The following is a 20,126-nucleotide window of genomic DNA, read 5'->3' as shown; positions in this document are numbered from 1 at the left end:
TCTCAACCCTAATTTCCTGTTTAGACTGAAACATCGCCCCGTCCTCACGTTGTACTTATACAGGGTCGGCACCCCTTTCTGATGACCTGCTCAGTTCGTTTCACCAAGCTAGTCTTCCCTAAGAACCTGGTTCCCTCCTCGGAAGCCAAGTCTCCCCAACCCTAACCCTAACTTGGGGTTTTACCCAAATTTTCTAGAGGAACTTTAACATCCCCCAGTCCATGCAGTGTACTAAAAGACAGGAGGGAACACATCCTGTTGGGCCACTCAATCTGTTTCAACATGCTTGGCTTTACAGATGCCCTGGTTCCATCCTGGGAAGCCAAGTCTCGCCAACCCTAACCCTAATTTGAGTCTCAACCCTAATTTCCTCTTTGGACTGAAACATACCGCCGTCCACAGAGTGTACCAAATGTCAGTATGGAAGACATCTTGATGTCCCCCTCAGGCAGATTCACCAAGCTAGGCTTCACCAAGAACCCGTTTCTTACCTAGGAAGCCCAGTTACCCCAACCCTAACCCTAACTTGGGTTTTGACCCTACTTTATTTTGGGAATGAAACATCCCCTCGTCCACGCGGTGTACAAAAAGACAGGAGGCAACCCATCCTGCAGGCCCACTTATCCTATTTCTACATGCTTGGCTTTTCCGAGGCCCTGGTTCACTGCAGGGAAGCCAAGTCTCCCGAACCCTAACCCTAACTTGAGTCTTAACCCTAATTTACTTGTGCAACTGTCACAAACCCCCATCCACAGGTTGTACTAAAAGACGGCAGGCATACCATTCCTTTGGCCTTCTCAGTCTGTTTCACCATGCTTGGCTTCAGCAACACCCTGTTTCCATTCTGGGAAGCCAAGTCTCCTGACCCCTAACCCTAAGTTCGGTCTTAACCCTAATTTCCTCTTGGGACTGAAACATGTCCCTGTCCACAAGCTGTACTAATGGGCAGTATGTTATCCTCCAATGGCTCACTCAGTCTGTTTGACCAATCTAGGCTTTACCAAGACGCTGGTTCCTTCCTGGGAAGCCTAGTGTCCCCAACCCTAACCCTAATTTGAGTCTCAACCCTTATATCCTGTTTAGACTGAAACATCACCCCGTCCTCACATTGTACTAAAAGACGGTCGGCACCCCTTTCTGATGACCTGCTCAGTTCGTTTCACCAAGCTAGTCTTCCCTAAGAACCTGGTTCCCTCCTCGGAAGCCAAGTCTCCCCAACCCTAACCCTAACTTGGGGTTTTACCCAAATTTTCTAGAGGAACTTTAACATCCCCCAGTCCACGCAGTGTAATAAAAGACAGGAGGGAACACATCCTGTTGGGCCACTCAATCTGTTTCAACATGCTTGGCTTTACAGATGCCCTGGTTCCATCCTGGGAAGCCAAGTCTCGCCAACCCTAACCCTAATTTGAGTCTCAACCCTAATTTCCTCTTTGGACTGAAACATACCGCCGCCCACAGAGTGTACCAAATGTCAGTATGGAAGACATCTTGATGTCCCCCTCAGGCTGATTCACCCAGCTAGGCTTCACCAAGAACCCGTTTCTTACCTAGGAAGCCCAGTTTCCCCAACCCTAACCCTAACTTGGGTTTTGACCCTACTTTATTTTGGGAATGAAACATCCCCTCGTCCACGCGGTGTACTAAAAGACAGGAGGCAACCCATCCTGCAGGCCCACTTATCCTATTTCTACATGCTTGGCTTTTCCGAGGCCCTGGTTCACTGCAGGGAAGCCAAGTCTCCCGAACCCTAACCCTAACTTGAGTCTTAACCCTAATTTACTTGTGCAACTGTCACAAACCCCCATCCACAGGTTGTACTAAAAGACGGCAGGCATACCATTCCTTTGGCCCTCTCAGTCTGTTTCACCATGCTTGGCTTCAGCAACACCCTGTTTCCATTCTGGGAAGCCAAGTCTCCTGACCCCTAACCCTAAGTTAGGTCTTAACCCTAATTTCCTCTTGGGACTGAAACATGTCCCTGTCCACAAGCTGTACTAATGGGCACTATGTTATCCTCCAATGGCTCACTCAGTCTGTTTGACCAATCTAGGCTTTACCAAGATGCTGGTTCCTTCCTGGGAAGCCTAGTGTCCCCAACCCTAACCCTAATTTGAGTCTCAACCCTAATTTCCTGTTTAGACTGAAACATCGCCCCGTCCTCACGTTGTACTTATACAGGGTCGGCACCCCTTTCTGATGACCTGCTCAGTTCGTTTCACCAAGCTAGTCTTCCCTAAGAACCTGGTTCCCTCCTCGGAAGCCAAGTCTCCCCAACCCTAACCCTAACTTGGGGTTTTACCCAAATTTTCTAGAGGAACTTTAACATCCCCCAGTCCACGCAGTGTACTAAAAGACAGGAGGGAACACATCCTGTTGGGCCACTCAATCTGTTTCAACATGCTTGGCTTTACAGATGCCCTGGTTCCATCCTGGGAAGCCAAGTCTCGCCAACCCTAACCCTAATTTGAGTCTCAACCCTAATTTCCTCTTTGGACTGAAACATACCGCCGTCCACAGAGTGTACCAAATGTCAGTATGGAAGACATCTTGATGTCCCCCTCAGGCAGATTCACCAAGCTAGGCTTCACCAAGAACCCGTTTCTTACCTAGGAAGCCCAGTTACCCCAACCCTAACCCTAACTTGGGTTTTGACCCTACTTTATTTTGGGAATGAAACATCCCCTCGTCCACGCGGTGTACAAAAAGACAGGAGGCAACCCATCCTGCAGGCCCACTTATCCTATTTCTACATGCTTGGCTGTTCCGAGGCCCTGGTTCACTGCAGGGAAGCCAAGTCTCCCGAACCCTAACCCTAACTTGAGTCTTAACCCTAATTTACTTGTGCAACTGTCACAAACCCCCATCCACAGGTTGTACTAAAAGACGGCAGGCATACCATTCCTTTGGCCTTCTCAGTCTGTTTCACCATGCTTGGCTTCAGCAACACCCTGTTTCCATTCTGGGAAGCCAAGTCTCCTGACCCCTAACCCTAAGTTCGGTCTTAACCCTAATTTCCTCTTGGGACTGAAACATGTCCCTGTCCACAAGCTGTACTAATGGGCAGTATGTTATCCTCCAATGGCTCACTCAGTCTGTTTGACCAATCTAGGCTTTACCAAGACGCTGGTTCCTTCCTGGGAAGCCTAGTGTCCCCAACCCTAACCCTAATTTGAGTCTCAACCCTTATTTCCTGTTTAGACTGAAACATCACCCCGTCCTCACATTGTACTAAAAGACGGTCGGCACCCCTTTCTGATGACCTGCTCAGTTCGTTTCACCAAGCTAGTCTTCCCTAAGAACCTGGTTCCCTCCTCGGAAGCCAAGTCTCCCCAACCCTAACCCTAACTTGGGGTTTTACCCAAATTTTCTAGAGGAACTTTAACATCCCCCAGTCCACGCAGTGTACTAAAAGACAGGAGGGAACACATCCTGTTGGGCCACTCAATCTGTTTCAACATGCTTGGCTTTACAGATGCCCTGGTTCCATCCTGGGAAGCCAACTCTCGCCAACCCTAACCCTCATTTGAGTCTCAACCCTAATTTCCTCTTTGGACTGAAACATACCGCCGTCCACAGAGTGTACCAAATGTCAGTATGGAAGACATCTTGATGTCCCCCTCAGGCTGATTCACCAAGCTAGGCTTCACCAAGAACCCGTTTCTTACCTAGGAAGCCCAGTTTCCCCAACCCTAACCCTAACTTGGGTTTTGACCCTACTTTATTTTGGGAATGAAACATCCCCTCGTCCACGCGGTGTACAAAAAGACAGGAGGCAACCCATCCTGCAGGCCCACTTATCCTATTTCTACATGCTTGGCTTTTCCGAGGCCCTGGTTCACTGCAGGGAAGCCAAGTCTCCCGAACCCTAACCCTAACTTGAGTCTTAACCCTAATTTACTTGTGCAACTGTCACAAACCCCCATCCACAGGTTGTACTAAAAGACGGCAGGCATACCGTTCCTTTGGCCCTCTCAGTCTGTTTCACCATGCTTGGCTTCAGCAACACCCTGTTTCCATTCTGGGAAGCCAAGTCTCCTGACCCCTAACCCTAAGTTGCGTCTTAACCCTAATTTCCTATTGGGACTGAAACTTGTCCCTGTCCACAAGATGTACTAACAGGCAGTTAGTTAACCACCAATGGCTCACTCAGTCTGTTTGACCAATCTAGGCTTTACCAAGATGCTGGTTCCTTCCTGGGAAGCCTAGTGTCCCCAACCCTAACCCTAATTTGAGTCTCAACCCTAATTTCCTGTTTAGATTGAAACATCGCCCCGTCCTCACGTTGTACTTATAGAGGGTCGGCCCCCATTTCTGATGACCTGCTCAGTTCGTTTCACCAAGCTAGTCTTCCCTAAGAACCTGGTTCCCTCCTCGGAAGCCAAGTCTCCCCAACCCTAACCCTAACTTGGGGTTTTACCCAAATTTTCTAGAGGAACTTTAACATCCCCCAGTCCACGCAGTGTACTAAAAGACAGGAGGGAACACATCCTGTTGGGCCACTCAATCTGTTTCAACATGCTTGGCTTTACAGATGCCCTGGTTCCATCCTGGGAAGCCAAGTCTCGCCAACCCTAACCCTAATTTGAGTCTCAACCCTAATTTCCTCTTTGGACTGAAACATACCGCCGTCCACAGAGTGTACCAAATGTCAGTATGGAAGACATCTTGATGTCCCCCTCAGGCTGATTCACCCAGCTAGGCTTCACCAAGAACCCGTTTCTTACCTAGGAAGCCCAGTTTCCCCAACCCTAACCCTAACTTGGGTTTTGACCCTACTTTATTTTGGGAATGAAACATCCCCTCGTCCACGCGGTATACAAAAAGACAGGAGGCAACCCATCCTGCAGGCCCACTTATCCTATTTCTACATGCTTGGCTTTTCCGAGGCCCTGGTTCACTGCAGGGAAGCCAAGTCTCCCGAACCCTAACCCTAACTTGAGTCTTAACCCTAATTTACTTGTGCAACTGTCACAAACCCCCATCCACAGGTTGTACTAAAAGACGGCAGGCATACCATTCCTTGGGCCCTCTCAGTCTGTTTCACCATGCTTGGCTTCAGCAACACCCTGTTTCCATTCTGGGAAGCCAAGTCTCCTGACCCCTAACCCTAAGTTGGGTCTTAACCCTAATTTCCTCTTGGGACTGAAAAATGTCCCTGTTCACAAGCTGTACTAATGGGCAGTATGTTATCCTCCAATGGCTCACTCAGTCTGTTTGACCAATCTAGGCTTTACCAAGGCGCTGGTTCCTTCCTGGGAAGCCTAGTGTCCCCAACCCTAAACCTAATTTGAGTCTCAACCCTAATTTCCTGTTTAGACTGAAACATCGCCCCGTCCTCACGTTGTACTTATAGAGGGTCGGCACCCCTTTCTGATGACCTGCTCAGTTCGTTTCACCAAGCTAGTCTTCCCTAAGAACCTGGTTCCCTCCTCGGAAGCCAAGTCTCCCCAACCCTAACCCTAACTTGGGGTTTTACCCAAATTTTCTAGAGGAACTTTAACATCCCCCAGTCCACGCCGTGTACTAAAAGACAGGAGGGAACAAATCCTGTTGGGCCACTCAATCTGTTTCAACATGCTTGGCTTTACAGACGCCCTGGTTCCATCCTGGGAAGCCAAGTCTCGCCAACCCTAACCCTAATTTGAGTCTCAACCCTAATTTCCTCTTTGGACTGAAACATACCGCCGTCCACAGAGTGTAACAAATGTCAGTATGGAAGACATCTTGATGTCCCCCTCAGGCAGATTCACCCAGCTAGGCTTCACCAAGAACCCGTTTCTTACCTAGGAAGCCCAGTTACCCCAACCCTAACCCTAACTTGGGTTTTTACCCTACTTTATTTTGGGAATGAAACATCCCCTCGTCCACGCGGTGTACTAAAAGACAGGAGGCAACCCATCCTGCAGGCCCACTTATCCTATTTCTACACGCTTGGCTTTTCCGAGGCCCTGGTTCACTGCAGGGAAGCCAAGTCTCCCGAACCCTAACTCTAACTTGAGTCTTAACCCTAATTTACTTGTGCAACTGCCACAAACCCCCATCCACAGGTTGTACTAAAAGACGGCAGGCATACCATTCCTTTGGCCCTCTCAGTCTGTTTCACCATGCTTGGCTTCAGCAACACCCTGTTTCCATTCTGGGAAGCCAAGTCTCCTGACCCCTAACCCTAAGTTGGGTCTTAACCCTAATTTCCTCTTGGGACTGAAACATGTCCCTGTCCACAAGCTGTACTAATGGGCAGTATGTTATCCTCCAATGGCTCACTCAGTCTGTTTGACCAATCTAGGCTTTACCAAGACGCTGGTTCCTTCCTGGGAAGCCTAGTGTCCCCAACCCTAAACCTAATTTGAGTCTCAACCCTAATTTCCTGTTTAGACTGAAACATCGCCCCGTCCTCACGTTGTACTTATAGAGGGTCGGCACCCCTTTCTGATGACCTGCTCAGTTCGTTTCACCAAGCTAGTCTTCCCTAAGAACCTGGTTCCCTCCTCGGAAGCCAAGTCTCCCCAACCCTAACCCTAACTTGGGTTTTTACCCAAATTTTCTAGAGGAACTTTAACATCCCCCAGTCCACGCCGTGTACTAAAAGACAGGAGGGAACACATCCTGTTGGGCCACTCAATCTGTTTCAACATGCTTGGCTTTACAGACGCCCTGGTTCCATCCTGGGAAGCCAAGTCTCGCCAACCCTAACCCTAATTTGAGTCTCAACCCTAATTTCCTCTTTGGACTGAAACATACCGCCGTCCACAGAGTGTACCAAATGTCAGTATGGAAGACATCTTGATGTCCCCCTCAGGCAGATTCACCAAGCTAGGCTTCACCAAGAACCCGTTTCTTACCTAGGAAGCCCAGTTACCCCAACCCTAACCCTAACTTGGGTTTTGACCCTACTTTATTTTGGGAATGAAACATCCCCTCGTCCACGCGGTGTACAAAAAGACAGGAGGCAACCCATCCTGCAGGCCCACTTATCCTATTTCTACATGCTTGGCTTTTCCGAGGCCCTGGTTCACTGCAGGGAAGCCAAGTCTCCCGAACCCTAACCCTAACTTGAGTCTTAACCCTAATTTACTTGTGCAACTGTCACAAACCCCCATCCACAGGTTGTACTAAAAGACGGCAGGCATACCATTCCTTTGGCCTTCATAGTCTGTTTCACCATGCTTGGCTTCAGCAACACCCTGTTTCCATTCTGGGAAGCCAAGTCTCCTGACCCCTAACCCTAAGTTCGGTCTTAACCCTAATTTCCTCTTGGGACTGAAACATGTCCCTGTCCACAAGCTGTACTAATGGGCAGTATGTTATCCTCCAATGGCTCACTCAGTCTGTTTGACCAATCTAGGCTTTACCAAGACGCTGGTTCCTTCCTGGGAAGCCTAGTGTCCCCAACCCTAACCCTAATTTGAGTCTCAACCCTTATTTCCTGTTTAGACTGAAACATCACCCCGTCCTCACATTGTACTAAAAGACGGTCGGCACCCCTTTCTGATGACCTGCTCAGTTCGTTTCACCAAGCTAGTCTTCCCTAAGAACCTGGTTCCCTCCTCGGAAGCCAAGTCTCCCCAACCCTAACCCTAACTTGGGGTTTTACCCAAATTTTCTAGAGGAACTTTAACATCCCCCAGTCCACGCAGTGTACTAAAAGACAGGAGGGAACACATCCTGTTGGGCCACTCAATCTGTTTCAACATGCTTGGCTTTACAGATGCCCTGGTTCCATCCTGGGAAGCCAACTCTCGCCAACCCTAACCCTCATTTGAGTCTCAACCCTAATTTCCTCTTTGGACTGAAACATACCGCCGTCCACAGAGTGTACCAAATGTCAGTATGGAAGACATCTTGATGTCCCCCTCAGGCTGATTCACCAAGCTAGGCTTCACCAAGAACCCGTTTCTTACCTAGGAAGCCCAGTTTCCCCAACCCTAACCCTAACTTGGGTTTTGACCCTACTTTATTTTGGGAATGAAACATCCCCTCGTCCACGCGGTGTACAAAAAGACAGGAGGCAACCCATCCTGCAGGCCCACTTATCCTATTTCTACATGCTTGGCTTTTCCGAGGCCCTGGTTCACTGCAGGGAAGCCAAGTCTCCCGAACCCTAACCCTAACTTGAGTCTTAACCCTAATTTACTTGTGCAACTGTCACAAACCCCCATCCACAGGTTGTACTAAAAGACGGCAGGCATACCGTTCCTTTGGCCCTCTCAGTCTGTTTCACCATGCTTGGCTTCAGCAACACCCTGTTTCCATTCTGGGAAGCCAAGTCTCCTGACCCCTAACCCTAAGTTGGGTCTTAACCCTAATTTCCTCTTGGAACTGAAACATGTCCCTGTCCACAAGCTGTACTAATGGGCAGTATGTTAAACCTCCAATGGCTCACTCAGTCTGTTTGACCAATCTAGGCTTTACCAAGACGCTGGTTCCTTCCTGTGAAGCCTAGTGTCCCCAACCCTAACCCTAATTTGAGTCTCAACCCTAATTTCCTGTTTAGACTGAAACATCGCCCCGTCCTCACGTTGTACTTATAGGGGGTCGGCACCCCTTTCTGATGACCTGCTCAGTTCGTTTCACCAAGCTAGTCTTCCCTAAGAACCTGGTTCCCTCCTCGGAAGCCAAGTCTCCCCAACCCTAACCCTAACTTGGGTTTTTACCCAAATTTTCTAGAGGAACTTTAACATCCCCCAGTCCACGCAGTGTACTAAAAGACAGGAGGGAACACATCCTGTTGGGCCACTCAATCTGTTTCAACATGCTTGGCTTTACAGACGCCCTGGTTCCATCCTGGGAAGCCAAGTCTCGCCAAACCTAACCCTAATTTGATTCTCAACCCTAATTTCCTCTTTGGACTGAAACATACCGCCGTCCACAGAGTGTACCAAATGTCAGTATGGAAGACATCTTGATGTCCCCCTCAGGCTGATTCACCCAGCTAGGCTTCACCAAGAACCCGTTTCTTACCTAGGAAGCCCAGTTACCCCAACCCTAACCCTAACTTGGGTTTTTACCCTACTTTATTTTGGGAATGAAACATCCCCTCGTCCACGCGGTGTACAAAAAGACAGGAGGCAACCCATCCTGCAGGCCCACTTATCCTATTTCTACATGCTTGGCTTTTCCGAGGCCCTGGTTCACTGCAGGGAAGCCAAGTCTCCCGAACCCTAACCCTAACTTGAGTCTTAACCCTAATTTACTTGTGCAACTGTCACAAACCCCCATCCACAGGTTGTACTAAAAGAGGGCAGGCATACCGTTCCTTTGGCCCTCTCAGTCTGTTTCACCATGCTTGGCTTCAGCAACACCCTGTTTCCATTCTGGGAAGCCAAGTCTCCTGACCCCTAACCCTAAGTTGGGTCTTAACCCTAATTTCCTCTTGGGACTGAAACATGTCCCTGTCCACAAGCTGTACTAATGGGCAGTATGTTATCCTCCAATGGCTCACTCAGTCTGTTTGACCAATCTAGGCTTTACCAAGACGCTGGTTCCTTCCTGGGAAGCCTAGTGTCCCCAACCCTAACCCTAATTTGAGTCTCAACCCTTATTTCCTGTTTAGACTGAAACATCACCCCGTCCTCACATTGTACTAAAAGACGGTCGGCACCCCTTTCTGATGACCTGCTCAGTTCGTTTCACCAAGCTAGTCTTCCCTAAGAACCTGGTTCCCTCCTCGGAAGCCAAGTCTCCCCAACCCTAACCCTAACTTGGGGTTTTACCCAAATTTTCTAGAGGAACTTTAACATCCCCCAGTCCACGCAGTGTACTAAAAGACAGGAGGGAACACATCCTGTTGGGCCACTCAATCTGTTTCAACATGCTTGGCTTTACAGATGCCCTGGTTCCATCCTGGGAAGCCAACTCTCGCCAACCCTAACCCTCATTTGAGTCTCAACCCTAATTTCCTCTTTGGACTGAAACATACCGCCGTCCACAGAGTGTACCAAATGTCAGTATGGAAGACATCTTGATGTCCCCCTCAGGCTGATTCACCCAGCTAGGCTTCACCAAGAACCCGTTTCTTACCTAGGAAGCCCAGTTTCCCCAACCCTAACCCTAACTTGGGTTTTGACCCTACTTTATTTTGGGAATGAAACATCCCCTCGTCCACGCGGTGTACAAAAAGACAGGAGGCAACCCATCCTGCAGGCCCACTTATCCTATTTCTACATGCTTGGCTTTTCCGAGGCCCTGGTTCACTGCAGGGAAGCCAAGTCTCCCGAACCCTAACCCTAACTTGAGTCTTAACCCTAATTTACTTGTGCAACTGTCACAAACCCCCATCCACAGGTTGTACTAAAAGACGGCAGGCATACCGTTCCTTTGGCCCTCTCAGTCTGTTTCACCATGCTTGGCTTCAGCAACACCCTGTTTCCATTCTGGGAAGCCAAGTCTCCTGACCCCTAACCCTAAGTTGCGTCTTAACCCTAATTTCCTATTGGGACTGAAACTTGTCCCTGTCCACAAGATGTACTAACAGGCAGTTAGTTAACCACCAATGGCTCACTCAGTCTGTTTGACCAATCTAGGCTTTACCAAGATGCTGGTTCCTTCCTGGGAAGCCTAGTGTCCCCAACCCTAACCCTAATTTGAGTCTCAACCCTAATTTCCTGTTTAGATTGAAACATCGCCCCGTCCTCACGTTGTACTTATAGAGGGTCGGCACCCCTTTCTGATGACCTGCTCAGTTCGTTTCACCAAGCTAGTCTTCCCTAAGAACCTGGTTCCCTCCTCGGAAGCCAAGTCTCCCCAACCCTAACCCTAACTTGGGGTTTTACCCAAATTTTCTAGAGGAACTTTAACATCCCCCAGTCCACGCAGTGTACTAAAAGACAGGAGGGAACACATCCTGTTGGGCCACTCAATCTGTTTCAACATGCTTGGCTTTACAGATGCCCTGGTTCCATCCTGGGAAGCCAAGTCTCGCCAACCCTAACCCTAATTTGAGTCTCAACCCTAATTTCCTCTTTGGACTGAAACATACCGCCGCCCACAGAGTGTACCAAATGTCAGTATGGAAGACATCTTGATGTCCCCCTCAGGCTGATTCACCCAGCTAGGCTTCACCAAGAACCCGTTTCTTACCTAGGAAGCCCAGTTTCCCCAACCCTAACCCTAACTTGGGTTTTGACCCTACTTTATTTTGGGAATGAAACATCCCCTCGTCCACGCGGTGTACAAAAAGACAGGAGGCAACCCATCCTGCAGGCCCACTTATCCTATTTCTACATGCTTGGCTTTTCCGAGGCCCTGGTTCACTGCAGGGAAGCCAAGTCTCCCGAACCCTAACCCTAACTTGAGTCTTAACCCTAATTTACTTGTGCAACTGTCACAAACCCCCATCCACAGGTTGTACTAAAAGACGGCAGGCATACCATTCCTTTGGCCCTCTCAGTCTGTTTCACCATGCTTGGCTTCAGCAACACCCTGTTTCCATTCTGGGAAGCCAAGTCTCCTGACCCCTAACCCTAAGTTGGGTCTTAACCCTAATTTCCTCTTGGGACTGAAACATGTCCCTGTCCACAAGCTGTACTAATGGGCACTATGTTATCCTCCAATGGCTCACTCAGTCTGTTTGACCAATCTAGGCTTTACCAAGATGCTGGTTCCTTCCTGGGAAGCCTAGTGTCCCCAACCCTAACCCTAATTTGAGTCTCAACCCTAATTTCCTGTTTAGACTGAAACATCGCCCCGTCCTCACGTTGTACTTATACAGGGTCGGCACCCCTTTCTGATGACCTGCTCAGTTCGTTTCACCAAGCTAGTCTTCCCTAAGAACCTGGTTCCCTCCTCGGAAGCCAAGTCTCCCCAACCCTAACCCTAACTTGGGGTTTTACCCAAATTTTCTAGAGGAACTTTAACATCCCCCAGTCCACGCAGTGTACTAAAAGACAGGAGGGAACACATCCTGTTGGGCCACTCAATCTGTTTCAACATGCTTGGCTTTACAGATGCCCTGGTTCCATCCTGGGAAGCCAAGTCTCGCCAACCCTAACCCTAATTTGAGTCTCAACCCTAATTTCCTCTTTGGACTGAAACATACCGCCGTCCACAGAGTGTACCAAATGTCAGTATGGAAGACATCTTGATGTCCCCCTCAGGCAGATTCACCAAGCTAGGCTTCACCAAGAACCCGTTTCTTACCTAGGAAGCCCAGTTACCCCAACCCTAACCCTAACTTGGGTTTTGACCCTACTTTATTTTGGGAATGAAACATCCCCTCGTCCACGCGGTGTACAAAAAGACAGGAGGCAACCCATCCTGCAGGCCCACTTATCCTATTTCTACATGCTTGGCTTTTCCGAGGCCCTGGTTCACTGCAGGGAAGCCAAGTCTCCCGAACCCTAACCCTAACTTGAGTCTTAACCCTAATTTACTTGTGCAACTGTCACAAACCCCCATCCACAGGTTGTACTAAAAGACGGCAGGCATACCATTCCTTTGGCCTTCTCAGTCTGTTTCACCATGCTTGGCTTCAGCAACACCCTGTTTCCATTCTGGGAAGCCAAGTCTCCTGACCCCTAACCCTAAGTTCGGTCTTAACCCTAATTTCCTCTTGGGACTGAAACATGTCCCTGTCCACAAGCTGTACTAATGGGCAGTATGTTATCCTCCAATGGCTCACTCAGTCTGTTTGACCAATCTAGGCTTTACCAAGACGCTGGTTCCTTCCTGGGAAGCCTAGTGTCCCCAACCCTAACCCTAATTTGAGTCTCAACCCTTATTTCCTGTTTAGACTGAAACATCACCCCGTCCTCACATTGTACTAAAAGACGGTCGGCACCCCTTTCTGATGACCTGCTCAGTTCGTTTCACCAAGCTAGTCTTCCCTAAGAACCTGGTTCCCTCCTCGGAAGCCAAGTCTCCCCAACCCTAACCCTAACTTGGGGTTTTACCCAAATTTTCTAGAGGAACTTTAACATCCCCCAGTCCACGCAGTGTACTAAAAGACAGGAGGGAACACATCCTGTTGGGCCACTCAATCTGTTTCAACATGCTTGGCTTTACAGATGCCCTGGTTCCATCCTGGGAAGCCAAGTCTCGCCAACCCTAACCCTAATTTGAGTCTCAACCCTAATTTCCTCTTTGGACTGAAACATACCGCCGCCCACAGAGTGTACCAAATGTCAGTATGGAAGACATCTTGATGTCCCCCTCAGGCTGATTCACCCAGCTAGGCTTCACCAAGAACCCGTTTCTTACCTAGGAAGCCCAGTTTCCCCAACCCTAACCCTAACTTGGGTTTTGACCCTACTTTATTTTGGGAATGAAACATCCCCTCGTCCACGCGGTGTACAAAAAGACAGGAGGCAACCCATCCTGCAGGCCCACTTATCCTATTTCTACATGCTTGGCTTTTCCGAGGCCCTGGTTCACTGCAGGGAAGCCAAGTCTCCCGAACCCTAACCCTAACTTGAGTCTTAACCCTAATTTACTTGTGCAACTGTCACAAACCCCCATCCACAGGTTGTACTAAAAGACGGCAGGCATACCATTCCTTTGGCCCTCTCAGTCTGTTTCACCATGCTTGGCTTCAGCAACACCCTGTTTCCATTCTGGGAAGCCAAGTCTCCTGACCCCTAACCCTAAGTTGGGTCTTAACCCTAATTTCCTCTTGGGACTGAAACATGTCCCTGTCCACAAGCTGTACTAATGGGCACTATGTTATCCTCCAATGGCTCACTCAGTCTGTTTGACCAATCTAGGCTTTACCAAGATGCTGGTTCCTTCCTGGGAAGCCTAGTGTCCCCAACCCTAACCCTAATTTGAGTCTCAACCCTTATTTCCTGTTTAGACTGAAACATCGCCCCGTCCTCACGTTGTACTTATAGAGGGTCGGCACCCCTTTCTGATGACCTGCTCAGTTCGTTTCACCAAGCTAGTCTTCCCTAAGAACCTGGTTCCCTCCTCGGAAGCCAAGTCTCCCCAACCCTAACCCTAACTTGGGGTTTTACCCAAATTTTCTAGAGGAACTTTAACATCCCCCAGTCCACGCAGTGTACTAAAAGACAGGAGGGAACACATCCTGTTGGGCCACTCAATCTGTTTCAACATGCTTGGCTTTACAGATGCCCTGGTTCCATCCTGGGAAGCCAACTCTCGCCAACCCTAACCCTCATTTGAGTCTCAACCCTAATTTCCTCTTTGGACTGAAACATACCGCCGTCCACAGAGTGTACCAAATGTCAGTATGGAAGACATCTTGATGTCCCCCTCAGGCAGATTCACCAAGCTAGGCTTCACCAAGAACCCGTTTCTTACCTAGGAAGCCCAGTTACCCCAACCCTAACCCTAACTTGGGTTTTGACCCTACTTTATTTTGGGAATGAAACATCCCCTCGTCCACGCGGTGTACAAAAAGACAGGAGGCAACCCATCCTGCAGGCCCACTTATCCTATTTCTACATGCTTGGCTTTTCCGAGGCCCTGGTTCACTGCAGGGAAGCCAAGTCTCCCGAACCCTAACCCTAACTTGAGTCTTAACCCTAATTTACTTGTGCAACTGTCACAAACCCCCATCCACAGGTTGTACTAAAAGACGGCAGGCATACCATTCCTTTGGCCTTCTCAGTCTGTTTCACCATGCTTGGCTTCAGCAACACCCTGTTTCCATTCTGGGAAGCCAAGTCTCCTGACCCCTAACCCTAAGTTCGGTCTTAACCCTAATTTCCTCTTGGGACTGAAACATGTCCCTGTCCACAAGCTGTACTAATGGGCAGTATGTTATCCTCCAATGGCTCACTCAGTCTGTTTGACCAATCTAGGCTTTACCAAGACGCTGGTTCCTTCCTGGGAAGCCTAGTGTCCCCAACCCTAACCCTAATTTGAGTCTCAACCCTTATTTCCTGTTTAGACTGAAACATCACCCCATCCTCACATTGTACTAAAAGACGGTCGGCACCCCTTTCTGATGACCTGCTCAGTTCGTTTCACCAAGCTAGTCTTCCCTAAGAACCTGGTTCCCTCCTCGGAAGCCAAGTCTCCCCAACCCTAACCCTAACTTGGGGTTTTACCCAAATTTTCTAGAGGAACTTTAACATCCCCCAGTCCACGCAGTGTACTAAAAGACAGGAGGGAACACATCCTGTTGGGCCACTCAATCTGTTTCAACATGCTTGGCTTTACAGATGCCCTGGTTCCATCCTGGGAAGCCAACTCTCGCCAACCCTAACCCTCATTTGAGTCTCAACCCTAATTTCCTCTTTGGACTGAAACATACCGCCGTCCACAGAGTGTACCAAATGTCAGTATGGAAGACATCTTGATGTCCCCCTCAGGCTGATTCACCAAGCTAGGCTTCACCAAGAACCCGTTTCTTACCTAGGAAGCCCAGTTTCCCCAACCCTAACCCTAACTTGGGTTTTGACCCTACTTTATTTTGGGAATGAAACATCCCCTCGTCCACGCGGTGTACAAAAAGACAGGAGGCAACCCATCCTGCAGGCCCACTTATCCTATTTCTACATGCTTGGCTTTTCCGAGGCCCTGGTTCACTGCAGGGAAGCCAAGTCTCCCGAACCCTAACCCTAACTTGAGTCTTAACCCTAATTTACTTGTGCAACTGTCACAAACCCCCATCCACAGGTTGTACTAAAAGACGGCAGGCATACCGTTCCTTTGGCCCTCTCAGTCTGTTTCACCATGCTTGGCTTCAGCAACACCCTGTTTCCATTCTGGGAAGCCAAGTCTCCTGACCCCTAACCCTAAGTTCGGTCTTAACCCTAATTTCCTATTGGGACTGAAACTTGTCCCTGTCCACAAGATGTACTAACAGGCAGTTAGTTAACCACCAATGGCTCACTCAGTCTGTTTGACCAATCTAGGCTTTACCAAGATGCTGGTTCCTTCCTGGGAAGCCTAGTGTCCCCAACCCTAACCCTAATTTGAGTCTCAACCCTAATTTCCTGTTTAGATTGAAACATCGCCCCGTCCTCACGTTGTACTTATAGAGGGTCGGCCCCCCTTTCTGATGACCTGCTCAGTTCGTTTCACCAAGCTAGTCTTCCCTAAGAACCTGGTTCCCTCCTCGGAAGCCAAGTCTCCCCAACCCTAACCCTAACTTGGGGTTTTACCCAAATTTTCTAGAGGAACTTTAACATCCCCCAGTCCACGCAGTGTACTAAAAGACAGGAGGGAACACATCCTGTTGGGCCACTCAATCTGTTTCAACATGCTTGGCTTTACAGATGCCCTGGTTCCATCCTGGGAAGCCAAGTCTCGCCAACCCTAACCCTCATTTGAGTCTCAACCCTAATTTCCTCTTTGGACTGAAACATACCGCCGTCCACAGAGTGTACCAAATGTCAGTATGGAAGACATCTTGATGTCCCCCTCAGGCAGATTCACCAAGCTAGGCTTCACCAAGAACCCGTTTCTTACCTAGGAAGCCCAGTTACCCCAACCCTAACCCTAACTTGGGTTTTTACCCTACTTTATTTTGGGAATGAAACATCCCCTCGTCCACGCGGTGTACAAAAAGACAGGAGGCAACCCATCCTGCAGGCCCACTTATCCTATTTCTACATGCTTGGCTTTTCCGAGGCCCTGGTTCACTGCAGGGAAGCCAAGTCTCCCGAACCCTAACCCTAACTTGAGTCTTAACCCTAATTTACTTGTGCAACTGTCACAAACCCCCATCCACAGGTTGTACTAAAAGAGGGCAGGCATACCGTTCCTTTGGCCCTCTCAGTCTGTTTCACCATGCTTGGCTTCAGCAACACCCTGTTTCCATTCTGGGAAGCCAAGTCTCCTGACCCCTAACCCTAAGTTCGGTCTTAACCCTAATTTCCTCTTGGGACTGAAACATGTCCCTGTCCACAAGCTGTACTAATGGGCAGTATGTTATCCTCCAATGGCTCACTCAGTCTGTTTGACCAATCTAGGCTTTACCAAGACGCTGGTTCCTTCCTGGGAAGCCTAGTGTCCCCAACCCTAACCGTAATTTGAGTCTCAACCCTTATTTCCTGTTTAGACTGAAACATCACCCCGTCCTCACATTGTACTAAAAGACGGTCGGCACCCCTTTCTGATGACCTGCTCAGTTCGTTTCACCAAGCTAGTCTTCCCTAAGAACCTGGTTCCCTCCTCGGAAGCCAAGTCTCCCCAACCCTAACCCTAACTTGGGGTTTTACCCAAATTTTCTAGAGGAACTTTAACATCCCCCAGTCCACGCAGTGTACTAAAAGACAGGAGGGAACACATCCTGTTGGGCCACTCAATCTGTTTCAACATGCTTGGCTTTACAGATGCCCTGGTTCCATCCTGGGAAGCCAACTCTCGCCAACCCTAACCCTCATTTGAGTCTCAACCCTAATTTCCTCTTTGGACTGAAACATACCGCCGTCCACAGAGTGTACCAAATGTCAGTATGGAAGACATCTTGATGTCCCCCTCAGGCTGATTCACCCAGCTAGGCTTCACCAAGAACCCGTTTCTTACCTAGGAAGCCCAGTTTCCCCAACCCTAACCCTAACTTGGGTTTTGACCCTACTTTATTTTGGGAATGAAACATCCCCTCGTCCACGCGGTGTACAAAAAGACAGGAGGCAACCCATCCTGCAGGCCCACTTATCCTATTTCTACATGCTTGGCTTTTCCGAGGCCCTGGTTCACTGCAGGGAAGCCAAGTCTCCCGAACCCTAACCCTAACTTGAGTCTTAACCCTAATTTACTTGTGCAACTGTCACAAACCCCCATCCACAGGTTGTACTAAAAGACGGCAGGCAGACCATTCCTTTGGCCCTCTCAGTCTGTTTCACCATGCTTGGCTTCAGCAACACCCTGTTTCCATTCTGGGAAGCCAAGTCTCCTGACCCCTAACCCTAAGTTGGGTCTTAACCCTAATTTCCTCTTGGGACTGAAACATGTCCCTGTCCACAAGCTGTACTAATGGGCACTATGTTATCCTCCAATGGCTCACTCAGTCTGTTTGACCAATCTAGGCTTTACCAAGATGCTGGTTCCTTCCTGGGAAGCCTAGTGTCCCCAACCCTAACCCTAATTTGAGTCTCAACCCTAATTTCCTGTTTAGACTGAAACATCGCCCCGTCCTCACGTTGTACTTATACAGGGTCGGCACCCCTTTCTGATGACCTGCTCAGTTCGTTTCACCAAGCTAGTCTTCCCTAAGAACCTGGTTCCCTCCTCGGAAGCCAAGTCTCCCCAACCCTAACCCTAACTTGGGGTTTTACCCAAATTTTCTAGAGGAACTTTAACATCCCCCAGTCCACGCAGTGTACTAAAAGACAGGAGGGAACACATCCTGTTGGGCCACTCAATCTGTTTCAACATGCTTGGCTTTACAGATGCCCTGGTTCCATCCTGGGAAGCCAAGTCTCGCCAACCCTAACCCTAATTTGAGTCTCAACCCTAATTTCCTCTTTGGACTGAAACATACCGCCGTCCACAGAGTGTACCAAATGTCAGTATGGAAGACATCTTGATGTCCCCCTCAGGCAGATTCACCAAGCTAGGCTTCACCAAGAACCCGTTTCTTACCTAGGAAGCCCAGTTACCCCAACCCTAACCCTAACTTGGGTTTTGACCCTACTTTATTTTGGGAATGAAACATCCCCTCGTCCACGCGGTGTACAAAAAGACAGGAGGCAACCCATCCTGCAGGCCCACTTATCCTATTTCTACATGCTTGGCTTTTCCGAGGCCCTGGTTCACTGCAGGGAAGCCAAGTCTCCCGAACCCTAACCCTAACTTGAGTCTTAACCCTAATTTACTTGTGCAACTGTCACAAACCCCCATCCACAGGTTGTACTAAAAGACGGCAGGCATACCATTCCTTTGGCCTTCTCAGTCTGTTTCACCATGCTTGGCTTCAGCAACACCCTGTTTCCATTCTGGGAAGCCAAGTCTCCTGACCCCTAACCCTAAGTTCGGTCTTAACCCTAATTTCCTCTTGGGACTGAAACATGTCCCTGTCCACAAGCTGTACTAATGGGCACTATGTTATCCTCCAATGGCTCACTCAGTCTGTTTGACCAATCTAGGCTTTACCAAGACGCTGGTTCCTTCCTGGGAAGCCTAGTGTCCCCAACCCTAACCCTAATTTGAGTCTCAACCCTTATTTCCTGTTTAGACTGAAACATCACCCCGTCCTCACATTGTACTAAAAGACGGTCGGCACCCCTTTCTGATGACCTGCTCAGTTCGTTTCACCAAGCTAGTCTTCCCTAAGAACCTGGTTCCCTCCTCGGAAGCCAAGTCTCCCCAACCCTAACCCTAACTTGGGGTTTTACCCAAATTTTCTAGAGGAACTTTAACATCCCCCAGTCCACGCAGTGTACTAAAAGACAGGAGGGAACACATCCTGTTGGGCCACTCAATCTGTTTCAACATGCTTGGCTTTACAGATGCCCTGGTTCCATCCTGGGAAGCCAAGTCTCGCCAACCCTAACCCTAATTTGAGTCTCAACCCTAATTTCCTCTTTGGACTGAAACATACCGCCGTCCACAGAGTGTACCAAATGTCAGTATGGAAGACATCTTGATGTCCCCCTCAGGCTGATTCACCCAGCTAGGCTTCACCAAGAACCCGTTTCTTACCTAGGAAGCCCAGTTTCCCCAACCCTAACCCTAACTTGGGTTTTGACCCTACTTTATTTTGGGAATGAAACATCCCCTCGTCCACGCGGTGTACAAAAAGACAGGAGGCAACCCATCCTGCAGGCCCACTTATCCTATTTCTACATGCTTGGCTTTTCCGAGGCCCTGGTTCACTGCAGGGAAGCCAAGTCTCCCGAACCCTAACCCTAACTTGAGTCTTAACCCTAATTTACTTGTGCAACTGTCACAAACCCCCATCCACAGGTTGTACTAAAAGACGGCAGGCATACCATTCCTTGGGCCCTCTCAGTCTGTTTCACCATGCTTGGCTTCAGCAACACCCTGTTTCCATTCTGGGAAGCCAAGTCTCCTGACCCCTAACCCTAAGTTGGGTCTTAACCCTAATTTCCTCTTGGGACTGAAAAATGTCCCTGTTCACAAGCTGTACTAATGGGCAGTATGTTATCCTCCAATGGCTCACTCAGTCTGTTTGACCAATCTAGGCTTTACCAAGGCGCTGGTTCCTTCCTGGGAAGCCTAGTGTCCCCAACCCTAAACCTAATTTGAGTCTC

The sequence above is a fragment of the Heloderma suspectum genome, chromosome 1 (genome assembly GCF_057233095.1).
Source record: "Heloderma suspectum isolate Gila_16-S chromosome 1, 16-S_ref, whole genome shotgun sequence".
Taxonomy (NCBI): Eukaryota; Metazoa; Chordata; class Lepidosauria; order Squamata; family Helodermatidae; genus Heloderma; species Heloderma suspectum.
The sequence above is the reverse complement of the archived record's forward strand: the minus strand, read 5'-3'. Positions refer to the sequence as shown.